The following is a 25511-nucleotide window of genomic DNA, read 5'->3' on the forward strand; positions in this document are numbered from 1 at the left end:
TTCCTTTAGGTCAGTATAGCAATTTTCCAATAACAATTATTTAAAGAGAAGCTTTGGTCAAAAATGGAATGAAACAGGCCAGGGGGACAAATCTTTGCTGCTTTTAAAATTCTGGTCTCACACACATCACACGCGCGCACACACACAGGAGCATCTGCACGGTTGTGTTTTAAGTGTTTCTTGCGGGCAGGGAGGCAGGCAGCTACAGCTGGTCATGCTGGCTCAGTCTCCTAGGTTTGCTCAGCTTCACATCATTTGGAGGCCCTGGATGGAAGACTCCAAGGTCTTGAAATCCCAAATTGTCATGGCTCCATCGAGGCCAGTAGTGCAGAGTTTACGACAATCTTGCTTGTCCACCTCATAAAAGGACACCTGAGTGATGCTGAGTGATGCTATTCTGGTGCAGGGTCTCCAAAGCCGTGTTGCGGTCCTCGGTGGTGGCCTGCTTGTCCATGTTGCAGAAGCGCTCCACGGCCGACACGTCGCTCTGGATGCTCTGTTTCGAAATGTCCAGTTACGAGACAAAGGTCAAGCAGCCACGGTCGTCATAGTTGAAGAGCACTGGGCAGCAGTCATGGACAGTGGCCACGGCGCTGTTCTCCGACACAAATGCCACGCTCACGAGGGGCAGGAACTCCGTTTTCAGAGTGGAGACCTGCGCGCTTTTGGAGGCCTCGGCTCCGGACACGGTGCTGTCGTGGCATGGACCCCCAGTGCCAGTGCCACCAAACTCGGACATCAGCTGGCCAAAAGGCATCTTGCTGCTCCTTGGCGTACTGGCTGGCTTTTCATCCACTTCTTTAATGTAGGCAGAAAACACCCTGCACTTGAAGTCGCAGGAGCTTGTCTCCCGCAGATGTTGGGATGCCAGTCCAAGCTGAGGACCGTGAAGCAGATGGGCTTCTTAATGTGCTTGCTGACCCACCAGTCGTTTTCAGACTTGAAGTAGCAGACGGAGATGAGCAGGGCCCGGCTGCCCATGGCGGACTTGTTCTCCAGCGGGGACCACTTCACGACCGTGGCTGCCCGGTTGATGTGCAGGATCACCAGGGTGGGCTTCCAGACGCCATCCTCTGACTCCAGAGGTAGACATTGCGGTCTGCCCCACAGGTGACGATACGCTCGCTCCTGGGAGCCCAGCCAATGCCTGTGATGTGCCCGTTGTGTTCCTCGAGCTCATGGGCTTTCACCCACTGGCTCCCGTTCTTCTTGAAGATGTGGACTTCATGATTATTGGGGCTCAGGGCAATCTGGGTGCGATCCCGATTCCAGGTATGGCAGGTGACTGGCTCAAGCAAAAACTGACGCAGGGTCAGTCTTCTTACTGTTCTCAGAGGATAAAAAGCTCTTCAGAGGAGGTGGTCCAGCTTTGTCGTTTGGAGCAGCTGGTGGATTTGAACCACTTGTCTTAGGGTTGGCAGCACAACTCCTTCTCTAAGCTACCAGAGCTCCTGTCCTTTCTTAACAGACACCTGAAAAACTGGGATCTGGCTGTCCCGGTCTGGTCAGTCGACGTGAACAGGCTCCAGCAGGCTCGGGCGGAATGACAACCACTTCTTGATCTAGGTATAGATTTAGCATGAACACAATGAAGTGCTCTGTAATTCTTATTCTTCTCAATGTTAGTCATAGTTTGTTGTGATCCACACAATAAAAAAAAAAACCTTGCATAGTCACTAAAACACAAGTAGACATTCTTGTCTTTTCTGCTTTCAGCTAGAATTCATTTGGGTAGATAAAGACACAGAAAGACTTGTAATAGCATTCACTCTGCTTCAGACAGGTTACTCTTCCTAATTTCTGCCTCTGTTTTTATTTATAAATTTTGTCAAACTTCTCGCAGGGCAGCTGGGTTGATTTCAGCTCTAAGGCAATGAGTTGAGTTTCATTATTATTTTTCAATCTCTCCTGAAAGGAGTTCTGGTAACCAATCAATAGCTTATTGCACTGCTAAGTGACAGAATGTGTGCCTTTGGGTTCAAGTCTACTAGTGGCTCCAAGGGGGAAAGATGAACAATCTCTGTGAATAAGTTTCACAACATCAGAAACTCAGGGGTAGATCATTATGAGTTGGAACTGATTCAATTCATAGAGTTTTTTATATCTGCTGAAACACGATCTCTATACTAGATTTTGTCCCTAATAACACCATATATTGGTTCTTCTGTGCACGCTGGTGGGGAGTTGCTCTATTAACCCAAAGGTAGCACCTCCCTGGAAGTTAAATACACCAGCTTCTCAGAGGGAAAAAGATCCTCCCTGTTCAATTTACAACCTCTGAAAACCTGCTAGAGGGTCAACTAAGAGTAGATTATAATTTATCTGCAATAAGTGAGGGAGTGATTTTTCTTTTTTGCAAAATGGTATACATCTTTAAAAATTAAATTTCATCTAACAAACTTTTATTAACCACTATTGACACTGAAATGAAACAGGAGTTCTTGGCATAGATTAAAATGTCTTATGTAGATGTTTAAATGAGTGCTGCAATTCATAGCCCAGTGGGAAATACAGCAGATTGAAGCCTCCCCTAGGATAGCCTATTGTTCTTGTCATAAGACAGAGTCCCAGCTCCTGCTCCCTGTTCTTGGGCGGCAGCATCATCTCTAACCTCGGCTGTCTCTTCTGACAAGGTGATAGATCTTAGCTTGTCCAAGAAAAGATAACCCCTGCTGCTTCTGCTTGTGTGGAAGAGAAAAACACATTTTCATTCTTGGGAGACATTTCTCAAAGAGCAGTTGAGTATGAGAGAGTCTGTAATGATTCTTCATTTTCTACTGGTATCCCTTTAATTTCTGTGACAGGTACAGCCTTGTCTTTGAGTGATGGTGGCAACAGGCTAAATTTTCCCTTCTTGTGTTAGCTGTCACTTATTTTGACAACAGGCTCTTTTCAGTAATAAAAAATCAATTCTACTTTCCTCCATTTACTTAAAAAATATATGAGCTGTTTGTTGAAACAAATGAATGTTTTTGTGATCCAGGATGATAGAGATTGAGAGATCAGAAAAATATAGAGAAACAGCTGGGGGGAAAAACACCCAATATTGAAGAGAAGATAAAAAAAAATTCCTCAAACTATAGTAGTGATGTAACTACCCTTATTTGAATGGAGTAAAACAAAACTTAAGCACCTTACTGGTGTACCTGAGCTCTCATAATCTTGGAGAAACATTAAAGGCAAAGAAAGTTTGTGATTGTTTCAGAACTTTAAAACTTCTAAGCAGAACTAGCTTTAAATATCAGAGAAAAATCTTGTGGAGGAGTATGTGAAAATATATTTTTGAATCAGCATAGACAGACTTTTAAGATAAAAAGTTAAGAATAAGAAAATATTTTAGCTTCCTGGAGTGTAGGAAAGAGAAAAGAGAAGAAAGTCAGGAGAGAATGAGGAAGGGATGGAGAGAGGAAGGGAGGCAGAAATAAAGCAAGCAGATAAAGAGTGAGAAAGTAGGAGGAAGCCAGGGTGGAGAGAGGGAGAGAGAAGGAAGACAGAAGAAAGGAAGGAGGAAGCAGAGAGTAAAAAAGGAAGGCAGAAAAGCATGAGATTGTGCTCAGGGAAATTGGTTAGATATACTAAAAACTTCAATTTGTAACCATATGAATGCACACAGCTATTAAGTGTTCATGACATTATTAATATATACTCACACTTGTATATGTGTATATCTTGCCCTGGATGCGTTCACTAAGTTGTGCCAAGTATTCTGGAGGACAACCACCTGGCTAAAAAGAAATCTATATTTGTTCCCATTCCAAAGAAAGGTGACCCGACAGAGTGCAGAAATTATCAAACAGTAGCATTAATATCACATGCAGGCAAGATTCTGCTGAAAATTATCCAAAAATGATTGGAGCAACTCTTCAACAGAGAACTGCCAGATGTGCAGGTTGGATTTAGAAGAGGTTGTGGTACTAGGAATATTGTAGCTAATGTTTGATGGATCTTGGCTGAACGCAGAGAGGACCAGAGGAATGTCTATAGGTGTTCCATTGAGTATGCACAGGCATTTGATAATGTGGATCACAAACTGTGGCTGACTCTGAGAATACTGGGAATCCCAAAACATTTTATTGTGCTTATGCAAAACCTGGAAAGGGTTAAACTAGGTGGCTCTTTGGAAGCAAGGATTCTGAGGCTCCATCTAACATACTTTGGACATGTTGTGAAAAGAGACCGATCCTTGGAGAAGGACATCATGCTGGGGAAGGTGGAGGGACAGCGCAGGAGGGGAAGGCCCTCTATGAGGTGGATTGATTCGGTGACTGGGGTTATCAGGATGGGAGTGTCAGAGACAGTGTGATTGGCACAAGACAGAGCAGAGTTTAGGGCTGTTGTACATAGGGTCGCTATGAATCACAAGCGACTCAACGGCACATAATAACAACAACAACGTGCGAAACCTGTACTTGAACCAAGAGGCAGTCATCAGAACAGAGCAAGGAGACACTCTATGGTTTAAAATAGAGAAGGATGTACACCAGCAGTATATTTTGTCTCCATACGTTTTCAAGCTATGTGCAGAATAGACCATCCAGAAGGCTGGGCTGTATGAGGAGGAATGTGGCATTAGGTTTGGAGGAAGATTAATCAACAACCTGAGTTATGCAGATGACATAACCCTGCTTGTTGAAACTAAGGAGAAACTGAAGTGTGTACTGTAGAAAACCAAGGACTGCAGCCTTCAATATGAATTGAAGCTCAACATCAAGGAAGCAAAGATTCTCACCGGTGGGTCGATTGGCAGCATCATTATTAATGGTGAAGAGACTGAGATTGTTAACCGTTTGTTTGGCTCTACAATCAACACTCTTGGTACCAGCAACCAGGAAATCAAAAGACAAACTGCACTGGGACAGTTGGCTGACAGGGACCTCTCCAAAGTACTGAAGAGCAACAATGTAGGTGTGGAGACTAAGGTGTGTCTGATCCAGGCCATAGGCTTCACAATTGCTTCTTATACATCAGAGAGTTGGACAACGACTAGGGATGATAGAAAGAGAATTGATGCCTTTGAGCTGTGGTGCTGGAGAAGATTGTTGAATGTACAATGGACTGTTAGGAGAACAAATATGCTTACCCTGTTGTTGTTTAATGCCGTCGAGTCGTAGACAACTCATAGCAACCCTATGAACGAACAGCCTGAGCACTGTTTGTACATAGAATGCTTACCCTAGAGAAGGTGAAATCAGACTTCTTCTTGGGGGCAAGGATTCTGAAGCTTGATGTGACATACTTTGGATACTTTGGACATATTGCAAGGAGGGACTGGTTCTTGCAGAGGGACATCATGCTTGGGAGGGTGGAGGGACAGTGCAGGAGAGGAAGACTCTCTATGAGATGTATTGATTCAGTAACTGGTGCAATGAGAGTAGGTGTGTCAGAGACAATAAGGTTGGCACAGGATAGAGCAGGGTTTAGGGCTGTTGTATTTAGGGTCACTCAGAGTTGCAAGTGAATAGATGGCACATATCAACAACAACAACAACACCCTTATATTGTTGTTGTTTTGTACTGTCAAATCAGCTGCAGTTCATAGTGACCCAATGAACAACAAATCTGAACTTTGCCTTTCTTTGTCCCATCCTCATCATCTGCAGCACACTTAAGCCCATTGTTACAGATGTTGTGTAAGTTTATATTGTTGTGGGTTATCCTCTTTAACTTTGACCCTCCACCTTACCAAGGCTGATGTCCATTTCCAAGGATTAACACCAGGCCCAAACATTCCCTTCTAACAACATGCCCAAAGATTGTACTATGTTGTTTACCATCTTTGCTTCCAAGGCAAATATATTTATATAGTTACTTTATATTATATGTATATTTACATGTTTATATATTTCCCCCCTAAACTCATAGCTCAAAGAGTCAATTTCCACCTCTTCTTCATGTCTGTCCTTTAAAAGTGAACATAGCTGCACGCCCACGTTTATTGTGGCTTTGTTCACGATACCAAGGAGTTGGAAACAACCTAAGTGCCCATCAAAAAACGAATGGATAGAGAAGCTGTGGTATATTCACACAATGGAATACTACACTGCATTGAAAAACAAGGATCTCATGCAATATTATTCAAAATGGGTGACCCTGGAGGACATTATCCTCAGTGAAATATCTCAGTCACAAAGGGACAAATACTGCAAAGTGCCACTGTTGTAAAATAGGATTGATATCGGGGTGGGGGGAGACTGAAAAAGATGAGATAAGTAATGTATACTGCATTGAAACATATGAGGGAGAAAACGGATTAAAAGGGATATATAATTAGGTCTTATTGTCATGACAAGAGTCCAGAATGAAGGCTGCATAGTGGAGTGGACCTGGGGGGAGGGATTATAAAACAATGGGGGAACTTTTCTTTTACTTATCAAAGAGAAGAGTGTACTGGGGCGGAGGGGTGGGCAGGGAGAAAAGTGGAACAATGAATGAATGGAAATCCAAAGTCTGTAAATTTTCATTAAAATTAAAAAAAATATTTAAAACCATTTAAAAAGTGAACATAGCATGCAATATTTATTCAGAATATTTCCTCTTATTCTTTTTTTTAAAGAAAAGTATCATTTTCTTGCCCCCCCCCCAGAGATTTTGGAATGGCTCTAATATAATCAAATTGGTTCAGTGTGAGATTAAGACTATATTGTAAAAGACACAAAAGAAAAAGTTGATTTGTCTTTGTCAGAGCAAACAAATCAAATAGAAAACATTGTGTTAGAACATATCAGCCTTTCATGCAGATTACATCTTAACATCAAGTAAAAAAAAATTTTACCATTAGACCAATAAGCACTGACACGATAAAGATGGAAATTCCCAATGCTTTTATCTTGCTTGGATCTATAATCAACACTCATGAAACCAGCAGTATGTTTCACTGGGAAAATTCACTATCAAGGACCTTTCAGGTACAAAGCAGTAACTATGACAGTGTGACGACTAACGTGAACCTAATTGAGTAAAGATGACAGGAAAAGAATTGATACCTTTAAGTTGTGGTATTGGAGAACAGTACTGAATATTGCACAGGCTGCCAATAGAACAAACTAAATTATCTAGGAAAAGTGCAAACAAGGTGCTCTTCAGAGGCAAGATTGGTCAAACTCAGTCTCATGTATTTTGGGCATATTGTTAGAAGGAGCCATTCTTTGGCAAAAGATGTCATGCTAGGAAAAGTGGAGTGTCAGCAAAAGAGAGAAAGACCCTCTAGAAGATGGATTGATACAGTGACTGTAACAACGAGCTGAGTATTTTAGATGATGAGGATGACACAGGAGAAGACAAAATGCAGATTAGTTGTTTAAATGGTTGCTGTGAGTTTTTGTGAATTTGACAGCACCTAACAACAATAACTAGGCTAGGAGAGAAGAATTAATAGTTAAATTTTATGCACAAATTCACTGTGCTATCTTTCTTTGTCCTCTTCTCCACCAATATGATACAGATGGAGCTCCAGAGGCTCAGCGGTGGTGAAGTCCTCTGCCACTAACTGAAACATCAATGTTGTGAAATCACTAGTTGCTCTATGGGGGAAAGATGTGGTTTTCTGAGTCCACAAAGATTCATAACATTGGAAATATCATGGGGCTGTTCTACTCTGTCCTACAGAAACATGTAAGAGTCAGAAACCACATAATAGACTGTGGTGGTGGTGGTGGTGGTCTTATGTGCCGTTGAATCATCTGTGATTCATTGTGACCCTATGTACAAGAGCTCTGAAGCCTGCCCTGTCCTGACCAGTCTCGCAGACATTATCACACCAACCCCCATTGCCCCGATTTCTGTTTCAATCCATCTCGTCTGGGGTCTTCCTCCCCTGCATTGTCCCTCCACACTTCTTAATATATCTTTCTCCAAGGATCAGTCCCTCCTGACCATATGCTCAAAGTATGTGAGACGAAGCTTCAAAATCCTAGCCAAGAAAAAACTTTGTTTTACCCTCTCCCAGACAGGCTTACTTGTTTTCTTGACAATCCATGGTACATTCAAGACTCATCTCCAGCACTGCAACTCAAAGGCATCAATTCTTCTGTCATCCTTAGTCATTATCAAGCTCTCTGATATGTACATAGCAAGTCATTCCAAAAATCATGGACTGAATCAGGCATACCTTATTCTCTAGACTGACATCTTTGCTTTTCAGTACTCTCGAAAGATCCCTGACAATAGATTTACCTAATGCAATTCATCTTTTGATTTCCTGTCTGTGCCAAGAGCGTTGATTGTGGAGCCAAGAAAGCTCTAATTGTTAACAACTAAATCACTTCTTTCAGCTATCATGGTGCTGCCAATTGGCCCAGTGGTGAGAATGCCTTTCTTCTTGATGCTGAACTTCAATTCCTATTGAAGACTAACATCCTTGACCTTCTGCAGCAAGCGCTCAGGTCTGCCTCAGTTTCAGGAAGCAAGGTTGTGTTATCTGCATAATGTAGGTTGTTGATTCTTCCTCTAACCCTGTTGCCACGTTTCTCCTCATAAAGCCCAGCCTCCCAAATTTAGATTAAAATTCTGCATTTAGATTGAAAATGTATGGAGACAAGACGCATCCTTGATCCATTCCCTTACTGATTTTAAACCATGCAGTGTTTCCCTGTTTTGTTTTGAGGACTGCTTCCTGCTCCAAGTATAGGTTTCACATAAGCACAATCAAGTGTTCTGGGATTCCCATTCTTCCAAGGTTAAGCCACAGTTTGTTGTGATCCACACAATCAAATGTCCTTGCATAGTCAATGTCACACACATAGATAGATATCCTTCTTGTAGACATGCAGTTTGATGTCATCAGCTGCTCCACGGGAGAATGATAAATAATCTCCTCCCATGAGATTAACTGCCTCTGAAGATTCACTGGAGGGTCAGCTATGGGTCAATTTCAACTCAACGGTACACAACAACAAGCATACTGGGTAGAGTAGCAGAAATAATCATAAGGCATCTATCTCCTCTCTACTGAGGGACACTCTGGCTTTGCAACAACTTCTTGACCCCTCTTCTTCTGCGTCAGGGATTTGAAAGTCTATACCTAAAATGCAAAAGAAATTTGGAATGTGTAAATGTCATGTCATTTCTCAAAACCTTTGAGCACTCTTTTCTTTCTTTGCTTCTTTGTCTCATCTCTGTCACATCCTCTGCCTGTCTTTCTCTCCCACATACTTACCTAAAAGGACATATACATATGGGAATTTATTATTTAAAGCTATTTTTTTCTCTCCAAACTGAGATTATCAGATCTGGAGTCATCGCGTGAATAATCATTTACTGATATTTATTTCAAAATAAACAATCATGAAAAGCAATGCAAATAAATATGAGCCATTTATGAATACATAATAATAAAGGGAAACAGAAGAAGCGTTCAAAAATAGGAAACTTCACTTTTATCATTTCCTCATGCCAAAATTAGAAAACTGGGAAGTACTATCCTCATGAAAAATATTCAAAGTACGGTACTTCCAGTTTCAAATTTTGTTCCAGTAAAGCAAATGAGCAAGTTTAATATTTGTTCTTTATGCTATATAACAAATTTAAATATTCTACCATAACACTTAAAGTAAGTCATTGTGTTGTTTTTTTTAAATAAGAATTCATTTTATCCCTCAGGCTGAGTGCTAATGGTGAATAGAAAACTTGTACAACTGGTTTTACTAGCAAACTATAAAATCTTCATGCCCTATTTACCCCATTAGAAGAAAGAAACATTCTCTCTTTTTTCTCACTCTTGTTTCAGCCTGAGCACTTAGCTTTTTCTGAAACTATGCCAGGTTCAAATAAGATCCTAATAGGACAGTGACAACTATGAGTATCTGAAAACTACTTCCATGGCTTCTCCTGAGAGAATCCGTCATGTCATTTTAGTCATAATTTACGGGAAGGTGTGTACGTGTGTATCTCTCATGGATATTAAACAGTCATATTACCAAAAATACTCCTGATGCTTATCTCCCTTTTTCTTTGGATTCAAGCATGCAAGACTTTTGAGATGACCTATTAAGATAAAGATCTAAGAGACAAGTATGAAAAAAATGACAGCTTGATTAAAAAGCAAGTCAGTGAAACAGTTGCTTTCTGTAATTTTTGTCCAATGTGACTGTTGCCCAGAAACTATCTTAAGATCCTTCCTAAAATCTTTCTTTGATCCCATGTTCTTTACCTGAAAACATCTAATGGGCTCAAAATATGCCCGTATAGGTCTTTATATAGGGGTAAATTATGTTTTTAGAAAAAATTTTAAACTCTGCTTTCATTTCTTAAGAACTACAAGTAATTCTTGCCTCCACACTATCTTTGCCACCCTTTACTTTCCACTTCTATTATTCTTTGTTCCTGTTCTTCTAACCTTCCCCAATCTCCATGAACACAACTGCGAGAGAATAAGGACAGGCCTTGGTGATTTTTACTGTTGTTTACTAGATTTGGCTTAAATGTCCTTGAATGTTTTCCTGGTCAAATTTTAAAAAAAAAGTAGTTGTTATGGAGTGAATTCTGAGCCATGGAAGTCTCATGTACATCAGAGTAGAAACACACTCCATAGGAACTTCAATAGCTGATTATTATTTTTTAAAGTAAAGGCTTTCTTTTGTGAGATGCTTCTGAATGGATTCACATTGTCACCTTTTTGAATAGCAGTTGAAAATATTAACTATTTTCACACTCAGGGATTCCAAAATCAAGTAGTTAGTCATATTAAAACTCAACTAACTCGGAGTTGACCCTCTGTGAGTTTCCAAAACAGTAAATCTCATGGGAGATAGGATTAGATCTGCCTGAAAGGTATAGCCTTTTGGTTAGCAACATTACCGCCTATGAGATAGCACTACCAGAATTATCAAATTCATAATAAAGAAACTTAAAATCCTAAAATGTAATGGCTCAGATAAAATAGTAGTGTACTTGTCTTGAAAGTAGGTGTACAAAGAGCTTAGGGATTCAGTTCAATAGAGTCTCTGCTCTATTCTTTCAGGAACCCAACTCAGAATGAGAGGAGAGCTGTTATCTTCAACACGTGTCTTCTAAAGTCCATCTTGCTATCATTATTTCCACCAGCCACTCCACAGGAGAAATAGGAGCAATTTCTTCCCATGCAATTTGTTGCTGTTGATTGCCATCAAGTCGAGCATGACTCATAAAGACTCCATGAAGAAAAGACCTAATGTCTTTCTATAACTTATCATTTCTCCAAGTTCATAGAGTTTTCATAGGCATGTAGTGTAGGAAGTGGATAACACTCCTGCTTCCAAACCTGTTTTACAACTAGGAGCTCGACCAAACACTGTCCACTTTGGGAAACCACTATGTCATTTCACACCCCAATGCCACAAGGTTCAGCATCACAGCAAACCCAAATTATTTAAAAAAAAAAACACCAGAGGGTCAGCAGAGTCAGTTCAAATTCAGTGGCAGACAACAGCAATATCATCATCTCAACCTCTGAGATGCAGGAAAGAACTGAAGAGGAAATTTCCACGGAAATCCTTTAACTGCATCCATAGTTTTTGCTTAAAGATTGTTAAGGTTTATTTAGGCATACAGCCATAAGTAGCTACAGAAAAAGCACGAAATGTTGGGCAGCTGGATGAGCAACTATCCTTCAGTTGTGTTATGGTAATAAGAAGTAATATTTTATTTTCTCACAGTTCTGGAGAAGAAAAGTACAAATTGAGATACCAGGTAGGTGGATTCTTTCTCTGAGCTTCTCTTTCAGTTCTGGTGTTACATATCTTTTCTTGTAGACCATCCTAACATATCATTTATCTCTTATGGATGATTCTCTGGGTATATTCAAATGTATTTATAAGTCAGAGTGATTAGGTCTCAGATCTACTTTACACTGTTATGACCTCGAGTGATAGAATATTTTATATTATTTTGCATTATGGATGGCAATTGCATCATATGTAATTTCTCTGCCCAAGGCAAACAGACTTGATCCCATGTTGGCCTAGAGGTAAGGAGCTGCACTGTCAAACCAAAGGCACATGGTTTGAATTCACCAGCTGATCCTTGTAAGAAAGATGGGCAATCTCCTTGTGTGTAATTTACTACCTCTGAAAATCCAATAAAGAGGCAGCTGTAAGTCAGTCTGTCTCAATGATCCATAACAAATCCATGATAGTAATTAGATTAACATTTGTCCAAACAGCTGGAAACCATAGACTAGTCAAAATGACACATATCATTAACTATCACATTATCTAAGTAGTTACATTTACATTGTTAATAACAGGAACAAAATGAGAAGTCAAAGAATCAGTTTCCCTAGGTACTTTACAGAATAAACAATTCCCATGGTTTAGTCATCTGCCAGAGGAAAGCACTAAGATTGTTTGATGAAGTATTAGCATACTTTTCTGAATTATACTTTTACTTAAGAGAAATAGTGTGATATTAAATTGAGAAAACATATATAAAAACTTGTTAAGTAAATGAAAAACAGTTCTAAAGTAGTGGAAATTATAAAATTATTTTTTCATCATTCAAATCTAAAGTGGTGTGTTTGAGGCCTATCAAACCATTCTACAACATTTCCATACTCAGATAAAACAACTAAAAGGTACTTTGAGAAGGCAGTCCACCAATAAGAAGAGAACATATGTTACGACTAAACCAGCATCCTGTTTTTGACAATGGCACCCAATAATGATGGAACATTTAGCACATAGACAACAGATTTTACTCAATCATTCACATTGTCATAGTTCAATGAGCATCAGTACTAACTACCATTCTGTTAGCATGGCTAAAGTTTGAAGGATCAGTGAAGCTTGAAGGCAAGCTGTAGTGGAAGAAGATCAGAATCCAGAAAGTTTGAAAGCCTTCAGTAAATGAATCCTGGGTACATAGTGCTTAGAGGAGGAAGACTAAGGCTGTGCATGAGATTGTGTCACAATCAAGTAGAAGAGGATAAAAGTGCATGAAGAAGAGATCATGCAAACTCCTTTCACTCGATCAGGTAAAATGCAAATCATAGCAGAAAATATTGGCTAAATCCAGTTCTTTAGAACTTTAAAATACAAATAGAGAGCAACTCACTACATTCAGCCCAATCTCACATAACAACCCTGATCAATACTCTAATATGTCATTTAAACAGGTCAGTTAAGGTTAGGTAATGGAGGGCTCCTGACCCATTGACCTTGTTACGTCATTAAAGACTCAACACTTGGCCATTAAATGTCAGATCAATTTTCAATGTTTTAAACATTACCCAGAAGTCTCTGGTTTCCTGGAATCTTAATAATTTAAAAACTACCAAAATCCAAACTTAAAAAACTACCATCATAAATAGTCCTAGAAATTATTATTTGCTACATTTTTCTTACTCCATTATTAACATTCTTGCATTAGTTGGTTTCCAGGATTTATAAAGAAGTACCAGGGTTTACAAGAGATCTGCATTATTTTTTTCAGTATATGATTTAATACATCTTTTTTGTTTGTGTAATAACATTTTTCACTGGATTTCTTATAAAAAGGTGACCACAAACTTTCTTCTTTTTTCTTATATTAGCGGGAGAAGAGTACTGAATGTACCATGGACTGCCAAGAAAACAAATAGATTCATCCTAGAGAGGGTTAAATCAGGCTGCTCCTTGGAGGCAAGGATTCTGGGCCTTCGCTTGACATACTTTAGACATGTTGTAAGGAGAGACAGGTCTTTGGAGAGGGACATTATGCTGGCCAGGGTGGAGGGACGGCGCAGGAGGGGAAGACCCTCTATGAGGTGGATTGATTCAGTGACTGGGGTAATCGGGATGGATGTGTCAGAGGCAATGAGAGTGGCTCAGTATAGAGCAGGGTTTAGGGCTGTTGTACATAACAACAACAACAACAACAACAACAACAACAACAAGCCTTGCTAGAATTACCCTTATATCACTAGTCAAAAAAATTCTGTTATTTTAATGAGAACTCTCACTTGTTTGACATAAAATACATAAGTAAGCAACACTTTGTTTCAACTATGCTCAAGGGAAAATAGGGAGGAAGTGCACCTATCTTCTACAGTAAATCTGTAGGTTGTTGTTTGTTGTTGCTATGTGCCTTCAAGTTGTTTGCGACTCATAGCGACCCTATGCACAACAGCCCTAAACCCTGCTCTATCCTGCGCCAACCGCACTGCCTCTGACACACCCATCCCGATTACCCCAGTCACTGAATCAATCCACCTCATAGAGGGTCTTCCCCTCCTGCTCTGTCCCTCCACCCTCCCAAGCATGATGTCCCTCTCTAAGGACCCGTCCCTCTTGGCAACATGTCCAAAGTATGTCAAACGAAGCCCCAGAATCCTTGCCTCCAAGGAGTAGCTTGGTTTAATCCTCTCCAAGATGAATCTGTTTGTTTTCCTGGTAGTCCATGGTACATTCAGTACTCTTCTCCAGCACCACAGCTCAAAAGCATCAACTCTCCTTCTGTTCTCCCTAGTCATTGTCCAACTCTCTGATGCATAACAAGTAATTGCAAAAACCATGGCCTGTATCTGGCGCATCTTAGTCTCCAAAGAGACACTGTTGCTCCTGAGTACTTTAGAGAGGTCCCTAACAGCAGACTTTCCCATCGCGATACGCTTTTTGATTTCCTGACTGCTGGTGCCAAGAGTGTTGACTGTGGAGCCGAGCAAACTGAAGCTGTGAACAATCTCAATCTCTTCACCATCCATCCTGACGCTGCCAATTGGTCCAGTGGTGAGAATCTTTGTCTTCTTGACATTGAGCCTCAGTCCATACTGAAGGCTGCAGTAGGTAAACTTTGTAAAGTTCCCCTCAGGAGTAAAGTGAGTATGTCTTTCAGTCCTTCCATAGGAGAACCCAAGTCTGGTATGCAAAATGAAGATTTGCCAGGAAGGAGTATCATTTCACAAAATGGTAGAGATTATCTGGGAACATGCCACCTTGTATCTTGGAGGACTAAATAAACAGGTACTTATTAGGTATAACTCCCAAATCACTTTTTCTAACTTGATACCAAGAGATTCATGCCCAGAGATTGGCAGAGCTTTATGATGGGCTCAGTGCCAAGTTTATTAAGATAACAGACTAAATGAATAAAAGAGTGAGGCGTGCAATTCCTAGCTACCAACAGATTTCCACTTTGCATCTGGTCCCTCAATGGTCTCACTTCTAGTAGGTGTTATAAGTTGCTGCCATCTAAAATAACGTCTAATTTAGATACTGGTTCACTTTCAGACTACTGGAAAAAGAAGAGGAAAGTTTGCAGCTCCATGCACTCTCAGCCTCCCACTCCCATTGTACCTGCTTTACAATCATTGTTCTCTTGCCTGCCAAAGTTCCATTAGGGTTCAGGAGCTCCTGGCACTTGTGTGGATACTCTACAAGATTTAATCTCCAAAGATGGCTTTTTCTTGCCAGCTGGGAGCATCAAACATAAGGAATATCATCGGACAAATATGTGAGGATCTATTTTATCCAAATGTATGAAAGAACCAGATCAGAGGGGGCTTTTGCTTGCGTGATTTTTCCTTTTGTTTCCAGTTTTACTGTCAACTCAAATATCCATGCCAAAATAGAAATATTATCAGAGACAACTGATAACTATAGAGAATTCATCAGTCTTTGGCTGCTTCTAGAGTCAAGGTCTGGGCTTTACAGCTATATTGGAATTGGAGCCCTATCTCAGCTGGGACTGTAGCTCCCTAGTGTGAACAAACGCTTTTTATTGTGGTCTGTTCTTTCACTTAGCTTGGTTGGGACTAGACAATCCAGAAATAGTTGAGGAATGTGGATCTCAGACTCATCTCCAACAGAAGCTATTTGGTTGCATTTTGCGAGAGTCTTTAGGGAGCTCTTACGGCTTTGTCCATACAGACTTGCACTGATAACCTCTCTGGAGTTTAAATCCATCCAAATATTCAGTGAAAGAGATAAACGGTCTCCTCTAGTGTAATTTATGGTGTTAGAAAACCATTGGAAGGTCAGCTGAATCAGTAACAACTCAATAGCAACGAGTTTGAGTTTTGCATTACTTGGCACTGGATCTCTTGGCTGTGCTTAACACTCTGTTTTCTTCCATTGCTTTGAGAACAGAGCCTTAAAAAAAATTAGAACCATCATCAGTCATCAGTGCTACTTAAAGTTCACTTTAGCATATTCCTATGAGTAGTGGCACAAATCTTTCAAGTTCACAAGTTCAATGTAACTTAATTACACTGAGATATTTTTCCATTTCATAAGTAGCTGGCATACAATGCTTAGTGCTGTGTTCTTTTCTAGTTGTTGATGAAAGCAAATGGAAATGAGTTGACATGACTTGTTTCGTGACGACCTTCCACTTGGTAATCTCTGACCTCCTCTCTCAAGGGTCATTGAGTTAAACATGATTATACCCTGAATATCTAAGATTGAAAGAATGTATTTAAGACTAGAAAACATGACAAAATTTTAGTAAGCAAATAAATAGAGTTTATTGGATGGAGAAAATATTTGGACAATTTTGCGCACTCAAAATCTTAGTTAACTAAAGGGTTTGTGGCAGAATGTTTTCTGTGGGATATGAGGAATTGATTCTCAGACAACCCCTTGTCTGTGTAGCTATCACCCTCCTGCCAGTGATACATTGAATCTTGCTAGGAGGATGGATATATTTCAAGATAAAATGGAGTAGGAAGAAAGGTCTGACAAGCTATATCCCAACCAATAAAATCAATAATCTGAGTCTCAACCAGTTATGATGAAAGGGTCAGAGAAGCATCTCATTCATCTGTGCCTTGGATCATCATAGGTTGGAGGGTCACATAGGACTGCTAATAACAGTAACAACAACAACAAACACCCTAACTTGTAATTCCTTTACAGCTCACTAGTCTGCAACTGTGAATGCTTGATCAGATACCTCCACAGTGTCTGATCAAGCATGCAGCCATGCCTGGCTCAAATAGTAATCATGTGCATTGACTGGCTCTTAGAGGAGGTAGAGAGCATAGAAGAGGTGGGAAAGTAGAAGCAAGTTAGTGGAAAGGGGCTGAGAGTGGTAAAGGGCCATGACAACTCATTCCTGTTGAGTTGGAACATACTCATTGCTGACCCTACAGCACATTTTCAGAGGTTATAAACAACATGAGACAAGATTGTCTTTCTCCTCAGTAGCCACTGGTGGATTTGAACTGCCTGACTTTGGACTGGAAGTGTAACTCCTTACCTAGTAGAACATCAGAATTCCCAGGTAAGGGCATAGGCGAATAAATATCCTTAATACTATGAAAGCCAAATGCAGTTGCTTGGCACTTCCTTTTGGCAGTGATCCAGAGACCTGTGTTTCCAGGACAGTGCAGATAAGCCTCAAACCACCACTACCAACTGCCTTCGCAGGAGAGTCCTCGAAGGGATCCCATGATTCTATCTCCTTCATCACTGAGAACCAGGAAACATGAGAAAAGTAGCATTCCTGATCTTGATTCCAGCTTGCCTCATTCATCTTAGCTTATGTTTTTCATCTACTTTGAGAGGGTCTCTTTTGCGCAAGAAAAGGAAGACAGAATGTTGGAAGGGAACACTTCTTGACAGATGGGACAATAGTAGTGTGAGGAACTAACTGGAGGCAATAAAGGTGTTAGCAAATAGCAGGAGGGAAGAATGAGGCCTGCTGGATACTGGCTTTCCTACATGCTGAGTGTTGTACAAGTGCCAGTGAGAGCTGCCTAACTAAGCCTTGGTATTAACAGCATGTGGTGTCCGCAGATTCACAAAGTCCTCATTGATTCTCACAGTATTGCAAGCACTGACTGGGTCACTATCCAACTCCGTGGGTTACCCTCTCTTTGTCATCCTCCTTCCACACCTCTGTTTTTCCTCCTGGTCATCCTTTCTTTGTTAGTCTGGTATCTTTTCTTCTTCTGGCATTTCTTATAAATGTCTCATTACATTACACTCTTTTTGACTGGAGGTTTTTTTGGTTGGTCTGCTTTTGGTTTGGGTCATCTTAAAGCAAGAAGAGCCTCATTATCAGTGTCAAGTCTAGTTCAGCGTAACAGAGTTCCCTAAAGCCACAACCATCTAGTCTTAACCTCCATGAGCATGAAATCCCGTTGGATAGACGGTGTATTCATACCACTTTTAAGCATGAAATACAGTACATTTTCTGAAAACAAGATTCTTTTTAAACCAAGAAACATCAGAACTGAAATGTATCGTAGATACTCTTCCCAATTGCAGTTCATTTTACCAGTAGGAAATCATGACAGAAAAGTGTTGAGTGAGTTTTTTAAATTTACACAATCAATAAGAATGGAGGGACAGCTGAAGACTCAAGTCTCCTGGCCTTCTAGATAGTGTTTTTGTTTTATTCACTATTATGAATTTTATTTTAAGAGTAGAATCTACAGGGGCTTTTTCCTCTCTACCCTTATGCAATGCAGAAAGCAGCCTTTGTGGCACAGCGATTAAAGCACTCACCTGGTAAAAAGACAAGTAAGTAGTCTGAAGTCAGTAGAAAGAACTTGGTAGAAAGATGTCCCTCTCTGCTTCCATGCACATCACAGCCATGTAAGCCTACAGGACAGTTTTGTTCTGCCTTATGGGGTTGCTATGAATCAGAATCTACTTGACAGCAACAAGATGCAATGTAGGGAAATAGTTCTTAACCTCAATCCTTCTAGTACTGGAAAACAGTGAATTAATCACAGATGCTCATTGTTCTCCCATTAATTGTCTGACCTTAAGGAAATCACTCAATCTCACTGTTTCTTTATATTCTCTTTCAAGACTGAGTGGTCTGGACAGATGATCTATGATTGTTTCTGTGTCCAAAATTCAATGACCCTTCCAATGTTACTTGGTTCACCAGAACACCTGTCATTTCTAGGTAAACCGTATTCTCCGTCCTTTCTGCTAAAAGAGAGTGAGTAAATAAAAAGGAACAAGTAGGGTAAGCTTGTGGTCTGGATTATAACTTCGTGGCCTGGATAAAGAAAGTTAACAGCAATGAGAAAGCAACCAGGTCTGCCATTTACAATTTAAATACTTTATTTGGGAGGTCAAAAGTTCAAAGTTGAGTCACAGTCTGAGGTGGCTTTGCTCTTCCTTTTAAATTATCTGAGGTCAGGAAGTTAATAATACCAGAAATCCCCAGCGGGGACCTCTTGTGCACTGTGTGAACTTTAAACTTGTTCATTTTTTTTTCTAAGGGTAAAAAGTTCAGTAGAAACTCAGTGGACTTTTCCTCTTAGCCTCCACCCATTCATCGCCCAAGGTCAAAAGTTGAACTGTAAAACAAAAACCCTTGTTCTCTGATCCACATTTAAACAGATCACTTATTAAAAGGTAAACATTCCAAATGCAAGCCAAAGTCCAAAGTGAATCTGTTCAATAAAAACGAAAATATTATAATAAAATGAGTCTTTGATCTTTATCATTTACCCTGGGATTGAACACCATAATTTTTTTTCTTTTTTTTTTTTACCTCTAAGAGAAAGTAGTCACAAAACTCTATGCTCACCTCCTTCTACCCTAAGGTTGGCAAATCTGAGAAAAATAAATCTATGGCACTTTGAAATCATTGTGTTTATCCTTTTGTAGCAATTTCTTCCATTAATTGAATTCCAATTATGTTGGTTTATGTATTGGTTTTAACAGGAACTCATGAAGAGTTTAGGAAAAAAAACTGTCTTGTTATAACTCATCTATCAGATTAAAGATAATACCACCTGCTTTCTATCAAAATAATTCTTATAAACACTAATAACATTTAAGTACAGAAGACTCTAAGAACATTTTAATAAAGATGCATGAAAATCATATTACCAATAGATCCTTTTCACTGCTTCTTGAGAACAACTTTCTGAATTAATTTTAATACAAATCAAAGCTGGAAAATATGACTCCTAGGAATTAGTGTCCTGGACTAATTTCTACTGGAGTAATTTTCAGGACATCCCCTGGGAGTCCTGGATGCAGCTGGATGACCCAGACCCAGCAGTGACACCATCAGGAAGTGGGGGCGGTGGGAGGAGGGGAGTAGAACACAAGGATCTACTTCCTCCTGCTAGAACTTCTCATTCAACAGCTTAGAGAAGGGAATTTTTTTATGAGTCAAAATGTATCTTCAATGCATATTATGAAATTTCAGAGACATGATCTTACTGATTAGGATGTTGAAGGAAAGGAAGCCATTCCATTTAGGACAGTGTTCAGGGAAAATAAGGAATTAGGGTTGATTATTAGAGGCAGATGAAGGGGATTTGGACCTTATTAATGCATTTAGGATGGTATTACATTCATGACATTAACTTTTAGTTTCAATTAATATGATGACTATTTTGCCATGCCTAGTCATGTTCCTGCTCCAGCCACTGCTGCTTCTGCTTCTGCTTCTGCTCCTTCTTCTTTTCATTTGTGTTCCTTCATTGCATTTGAGCAAGTTATTTCCAACCTAATGCTTGACTGAATGCTCTACTATGTTTTCTCTTTTTCCTGCAGACAACTTCAGTGTATGGGACACTGTTATAACTACCAGTGACTGAGTTGTGTTCTGAGCACACTGGACCTTGAAGACTTTACTAGAGAGAAATGGGACTAGATCTATATAATATTAACTAGATACAACAATGTGAGTGTTGTACTACAAGAGATATGAACAAAGTGCCAAGAGAATATTGGATCTTAGCCATGTTCTTTCATGCCTCCATGCCTTGCACATTCTGATCCCTTTATCTGTAAATACTCACTCCCATGTCCTTGACTCTTTGGTCCTTGTACTTGATCTCAATACCCCTATTTTGTTTCATCATCTTTGTCTCTCTACCTCACTGAATGTCAGTGTCCCTCCCTCAGCACTGTGTATATGGAGGCACATCAGACCAACTGCTTCATTGTTGAACTTAGTAAATTGCTAATGGTTACTTAATTTTTTGTGCTGTTAACTTAAATTATGACCTAAACAAAGTAAGGAACTCACTTTCAATTCTCTGAAAGTATCTTCTTAAGAAACACAGAATGAAACTGTAGTATAAAGGGATTCCATATGCCTCTCAACTAATAGCCTAAGAGATGTGAGATTAAGCAGCATACATGACAAAAAGTTGTCCTGCACAGTCCTGTCAATCTTCTGGAATACCCCAAAGATAGTTGTTCTTAACTTCTAAAGGGACGTCATATATTTATATCAACTAGGATCTTTGAAAATTTCTTGGTTTGGATCATACTCTTAAATTTTATAATTATTTGTACTGAAGAATGAATACAGGAGTCAAGATGTTAAGAATTTTAAGCTGATGACTTAGGCAATGGCAAAAAGTTTTACATGATTCAAATACACAGGGAAAATTTAGGAAAAAGGAAAAATGTGTCCATTTTTTGGAAGAGCTTGTGCAATAATATAAGATGGCTGCTGGTAATTTAGTAATAAGAATCTATACTGCAATCCCAAAGGCACACAGTACAAATCCACGAGCTGCGCCATTGGAGAAGAATGAGTAATCTCCTCCTGTGCAATTTAGTGCCTTTACAATCCCACTGGAGAGTCAGCCACGAGTCAGTTCCAACTCGATGGCATATAACAACAATGAATAGGGGAGCTCTGGTGGCCTAGTGGCAAGGAGCTGCAACTACAATCCCAGAGGCGCTCAGTTCGAATCCACCAGATGCTCTGCCGGGGAAGGAAGGACAATCTCCTCCTGTACTAGTCAGATCCGATTTGACGGTACACTCACACAAAAATTAAAAAAATTTAAAAAAAAAAAAACCAAGCACAAAACCAATGAATAGCTGTTAAGTTAATTCAGGTGTGAGGATGACTGGTTTTAAAGATTCATGAACATTGAAGTGTTTTGGGGTTAACAATCCACTTGTGATCCACAATGCTTGTGCTGTAGTTCTAGTCTGAATGTTCTAGTTTTGTTTAACACTTTAACAATTAGTGACTGGAATGCAAAAGTTGGAAACAATGAGAAAGGAATGGTGGTCCAAAAGTATAGTACTCACAGTAGAAATGAGCTGGACAATTACTGAATTTTGTACATTTAATGATATATTCACCACATGTACCTTTTTTTAAATAACACAAAACTTATCTTTACACATGAACCTCATCTGATGGGCTGTACAGGTATCAATCAGATTGACTACATTTGTGGAAAGAATCACAGGACAAACTCAATAGGAGCTGTCAAAACCAAACCAGGCACTGACTGTGGCACAAACCAGTAATTCCTCACGTATAAATTCAAATTGAGGCTGAAGAAAATGGAAACAAATCCACAAGAACAAAAATATGAGTCTATCCCACCCAAATTTAAATATCATCTCCAGAATAGGTTTCAGGAATTGGATAGTAATTAATAAAAACCAAATGAGTTATGGGATAAAATGAAAAATACCACCGCAGAGGAGAGCAAAAGGTCATTAAAAAGACAGAAGAGAAAGAAAAGACAAAAACAGATGAAGATACACTAAAAGTGGCACTAGAGCAACAAGAAGTTAAAACAGGAAAGGAATGACAACGTCAAAGAGATGAACAGCAGATTTCAAAAACAGCTCAAGAACACAAAGCAAAATGTTAAAACAGAAAATTCAAAGAACTAGATTTGGAGAATGTAGTGGAAAAGAGAAGAATTCATTCAGTATTTCTAAAATTGAAAGAATTGGAAAACAAATTCAAGCCACAAATTGCAATACAGAGACACAGCAAAAAGAAAATGAAAGGAATACACAATCACTGTACTAAAAAAAATTTGATAGACTAAAAAAAATTTCAGGAAGTACCATATGCAATATACAGTATGGATTGAAATCAATGTCAAGAAGACAAAGATTCTCACCACTGGACCAATTGGCAGCATAAGGATGGATGGTGAAGAGATTGAGATTGTTCACAGCATTAGTTTGGTTGGTTCCACAATCAACACTCTTGGCAACAGCAGTCAGAAAATAAAAAAATGTATTGCAATGGGAAAGTCTGCTGTTAGGGACCTCTCCAGGGTACTGAGGAGCAGTGGTGTCACTCTGGAGACTAAGGTGCATCTGATACAGGCTATAGTCTTTGCAATCGCTTGTTATGCATAAAAGAGTTGGACAATGACTAGGGAGGATAGAAGGAGAATTGATGCCTTTGAGCTGTGGTGCTGGAGAATAGTATTGAATGTACCATGGACTGCCAAGAAAACAAACAGATTCATCCTGGAAAGGGTCAAACTGGGCGGCTCCTTGGAGGCAAGGATTCTTAGGCTCCATCCAGCATACTTTCTACATGTTGTAAGGAGGGACCGGTCCTTGGAGAGAGACATCATGCTTGGGAGGGCAGAGGGATGGTGCAAGAGGGAGGGGAGGACCCTCTATGAGGTGGATTGATTCAGTGACTGGGGTAATCGGGATGGGTGTGTCAGAGGCAATGTGATTGGCACAGGATAGAGCAGAGTTTATGGCTGTTGTACATAGGGTTGCTATAAGTCACAAGTGACTCGACAGCACATAACAACAACAACAACCATATGAACAGGAGTCAATGGCAATGAAAGAAGTGCAAGCTGCACTCAAGGCATTGGGAAAAAAAATAATAAGGCCCAGGAGTCAATGAGATACTAGTTAACATATTTCAACTAACAGATGCATTCCTGGATCTACTTAACAGTCTATGCCAGGAATTTTGGAGAATGATAGCTGCTTGGCCACCTGCCTAGAAGAGAAACATTATCTGTTCCCATTCCCAAGAAAGGTGATCCAAGAAAATGAGGAAATTATCAAACCATATCATTCATGTGATATGCAAGTCAAATATTGCTGAAGAGCATACAAAAGTAGCTACCACAGTACATTAACGGAACTGCCAGAAGTTCAAGCAGGGTTTAGATGAGTCAGTGGCACCAGTATTATTGCTCATGAAAGATGGATCCTAACTTAAAGCAAAGATACAAGAAGAATGTTTATTTTTGTTTTATTGACTATGAAAAGGCATTTGACTGTGCAGATCATAACAAACTACGGCTAACCTTGAAAAGAATGGAAATCCCAGAACATATAAAAATGTCCGTATGGAACCTCTATGTAGACCAAGAAGGTGGTGTTCAAACAGAGCAAGTAAACATAGCATGCTTTAAAATCAGGAAATGTGTGCATCAGGGCTATACCCTTTCTCCACACCTAGTTTGCTGAGCAAATAATTCAAGAAACTTAGCTCTATGCAGAAGAATGTGGCTTTAGGCTCAGAGGAAGACTTATCAACAATGTAAGCTATGCATAAGACTGCTTGCTGAAAGTGAAGAGGATTTTAAACACTTGCTAAAGAAAAATCAAAGACTACAGCCTTCAGTATGGATTGCATTTCAACATTAAGAAGCCAAAAATCTTCACCACCAGACTGGAAAGCAACACCATAATAGATGGAGGAAAAAATTGAAATTGTAGATGATCTCATCTTACTTGGATCCACAATCAACATCCTTGGGACTAGTAGTCAGATTAGGAGATGCATTTCACTGGGAAAATCTGCTGTCAGGGACCTCTCCAAAATATTGAGGAGCAGTGACATTAGTTTGAAGATTAAGGTGAGCCTGATTCAGGCCACAATATTTTCAGTCACTTGTTATACATCTGAGAACTGGACAATGAATAAGAATGACAGAACAATTGATGCCTTTGATGTTTGGTGTTGGAGTACTGAATATCCAATGGACTGCCAAAAAAACAAATAGTTTGCCTTGGAAAAAGCACTATCAGAATGTTCCTTGGAAGCAGGATGGCAAAGCTTCATCTCACATACTTTGGGCATGTTGTAGGAGAGCCTCTCCCTTGGAAAGGGAGAGCATGCTTGGAAATGTGGAGGTCAGTGAAAGATGAGAAAACCCTCAATGAGATAGATTAGCGCAGAGACTGCAGTAATGGACTCAAGTGTGTCCGAGATGATAAGAATGACAAAGAATAAGACAGCATTTCAGATCCATTGTTCATGGGGTCTCTGTGAGTTCTACTCCACTGGATGAAACCTAACATCTTTGCCTAAGTATGTTTGCAAATTTTTTCCATTCATTTTTATGTGTCTTTCTGGGATTGTGGTTGTTTCCCTTTATGAAATTTGAACTCATACTTGGAGAACAAATCAGATTTGTCTACTGGAAATTCTTGCCTAGTCCTATTGGGTTTTTATAAGCATAAATCTTCTGTTCTTCATAAATCTACTTTAAAATTCAATGATGGCACTAAATGTATTGGTGAAACTAGCTTGCCTTCTGTCTCATATATTGGTTTGTTAACACCTTATAAGCAGAAGGTATATCCTTTTCTCTCCATTTCCCCAGTATCTAACATGCTGTTGCTTTGTGCTTTTGAGTCTACTATGACTCATAGTGACCCTGTGGACAACATATCTGAACTTTGCCCTATCCTGTGTCACTCTCATTATCTCCATCATGCTCCAGCTCAGCATTATAGTCACTGTGTCAATCTATCTTGTAGAGGATCTTCCTCCTTTTCTCTGATAATCCACACTTCCTGCATGATGTGTTTTTCCAAGGGCTGCCTCCTACTGATATCATGGCCAAAGTATGTGAGATGAAGTTTCACCATTCTTACCTC

General features: G+C 39.7%; 1 pseudogene; it reads right to left on the bottom strand.

Annotated features, from left to right (window-relative positions):
- Positions 1-246: 246 nt before the first annotated feature.
- Positions 247-25511, bottom strand: part of LOC102870815 — a 42436-nt pseudogene continuing 17171 nt past the window's right edge.

The sequence above is a fragment of the Elephantulus edwardii genome, unplaced genomic scaffold (genome assembly GCF_000299155.1).
Source record: "Elephantulus edwardii isolate Elephantulus edwardi_28Jun2011 unplaced genomic scaffold, EleEdw1.0 scaffold00081, whole genome shotgun sequence".
NCBI classification, from domain to species: domain Eukaryota; kingdom Metazoa; phylum Chordata; class Mammalia; order Macroscelidea; family Macroscelididae; genus Elephantulus; species Elephantulus edwardii.